The sequence below is a fragment of the Micropterus dolomieu genome, linkage group LG23, assembly GCF_021292245.1.
Source record: "Micropterus dolomieu isolate WLL.071019.BEF.003 ecotype Adirondacks linkage group LG23, ASM2129224v1, whole genome shotgun sequence".
Classification (NCBI taxonomy): Eukaryota; Metazoa; Chordata; class Actinopteri; order Centrarchiformes; family Centrarchidae; genus Micropterus; species Micropterus dolomieu.
The window spans coordinates 2,993,785-2,996,284 of record NC_060172.1 but is presented as its reverse complement, the minus strand read 5'-3'; positions in this window follow the sequence as shown (position 1 = coordinate 2,996,284).

Genomic DNA, 2,500 nt, shown 5'->3' with positions numbered 1-2,500 from the left:
GATAAACCTAGTGAATACTTTTTCAATTAAAAAAACTACTTGACTAAACTCAACTTTTACTTTTAACTTTTAAGTACGAGACTTAGCCGTAGCCTAGGTTACCGCTGAAGTTGAACTGTAACTAGCGAGGAGTGAGTCATGAGCTGGTGTATTTTACTGAGGGAGTTGATTGCTGGATGAGCGACTGCTGCAGATGTTAATCAGCCAGGAGAAAGGGAGCGACACACCCACAACCACACACAGAGACTGACAGAACATGACAGATAAAAACTTGTTTAGCCGTGGCTTAGAACCAAGACTGGGTGGGAGAACTGTTAGCCTAGCTTTAATTGCCAATGGTACAATTATTTTAATCCAATCTCGGCACTGACAATCCATTTTTTAACATGGACTAGGAAAACTCCAGATTTAATTGCTCTTAGTAATTCTGAAATCTGCAAACAGATATATATGATGAGGACTCTTCAAAACTATGAATATGCTCGAAAGATTAAATATCAAAAGTAACCTGTAACTGATTGCTTTTTAAGTAAGAACCTTCTCGGGTTAACAACATGTCAGATGAACACTTCCTCCTCCTGTCTGTGTGAAAAATGTAGGACAATGAACTCGCATATTTTCCAAAGTTGAGTGTGAATGTTTGAAAAGCACTTCAGTAATATAAAACCAGAGCAGCCCTCTGGACATTTTGCCAAATGGTTAAATGGCAAATCCTGATGTGACATTTTCAAAATTAGTGAAATATTTTGTCTTCTGTAAAGAGCAGGTAACGCTGGGAAAGCAACGTCTCTCTGTGTCCGTACAATTATCATGTGGAAGCCTGGATAAAAATGAGATTATCAAACTCTCAGATTTTCATGGAGGATTGAAACCATGAGACAAAACAAACAACAGCTCAGGGTTCACTTACAAGTTGTGATATCTCCTACAGAGAGTGAACGCCACAACACCATTAAAAAAAGGGATGATGACGTAAATGGAATACAATTGCTGTGACAGGAACTGTTTATTTGCAAAATCTGCACTGATAGCACTTCAAAATAAACTCTATATACTAAAATCCACACAGTCTCCCTGTCGTGTTTTGATGTGATCCGTATTTCTTCACAGCTGACAGGGTTTCATCTGCCCGTCACATACAGGGCTGATGAAGGACAATGCAGAGGTTAAATGAGCACATGTTAATTCTTCAGGTTTAGTTTAGCAGACCTGATCCCAGACAACCCGAGAGGTCAGGATGGTTCATGGTCAGGATGGTTCACAATGAGGCAGAAGATCAGAAATGTATTTTAGCCCCATTTAGTGCTTTATAAACCAACTGCAGGATTTTGAAATAAATTCTTTGACAGACAGTTCAATTCAATTCAATTTTATTTATATAGCACCAAATCACAACAACAGTTATCTCACAGTGCTTTTCATAAAAGAGCAGTTCTAGACCTCCTAGTCTACTTTTGGAGACTCTAGGAACCACAAGTAACTCTGCATTTTGGGAGCGCAGTGCTCTGGTGGGGTAGTAAGGTACTATGAGCTCTTTAAGATAAGATGGTGCCTGACCATTAAGAGCTTTGTAGGTCAGAAGAATGATTTTAAATTCAATTCTGGATTTTACTGGAAGCCAATGCAGAGAAGCTAAAACAGGAGAAATGTGATCTCTTTTCCTTGTTCCTGTCAGAACACGTGCTGCAGCATTCTGGATCAGCTGAAGAGTCTTAATGGACTTTTTCGAGCAGCCTGATAATAAAGAATTTCAGTAATCCAGCTTAGAAGTAACAAATGCATGGACTAGTTTTTCTGCATCATTTTTAGACAGGATGTTCCTGATTTTTGCAATATTATGTAGGTGGAAAAAGGCGGTCCTTGAAACTTGCTTAATGTGAGACTTAAACGACATGTCCTGATCAAAGATAACTCCAAGATTCAAAGAGTGGTGCTGGAGGCCAGGGCGATCCCATCAAGGGAAACTATATCTTTAGATAATGCGTCACGGAGGTGCTTAGGCCCCAGAGCAATAACTTCAGTTTTATCTGAGTTTAACATTAGAAAATTACAGGTCATCCAGGTTTTAACATCCTGAAGGCACATTTGAAGTTTAGCTAACTGATGAGTTTCATCTGGCTTGATCGATAGATATAACTGAGTATCATCTGCATAACAATGAAAGCTTATTGAATATTTCCTGATAATATTGCCTAAAGGAAGCATATATAAAGTGAAGAGGATTGGTCCAAGGACAGATCCTGAAAAGAAACCTGGGGTTGTTCCTATTTTCCTCTACTAATGACGAGTAGTACGCTGCTCTGGCATTACGGAGGGCCTTCCTATAAATTTTAAGACTATCTTGCCAAAGTAAACGAGAATTTTCCAGTTTGGTGGAACGCCAATTCCTCTCAAGTTTCCGTGATATTTGCTTTAATTTGCGAGTTTCAGTATTATACCATGGAGCTAAACGTCTTTGTTTTAGTATTTTCTTTTTTAGAGGGGCTACAGAGTCGAGTGT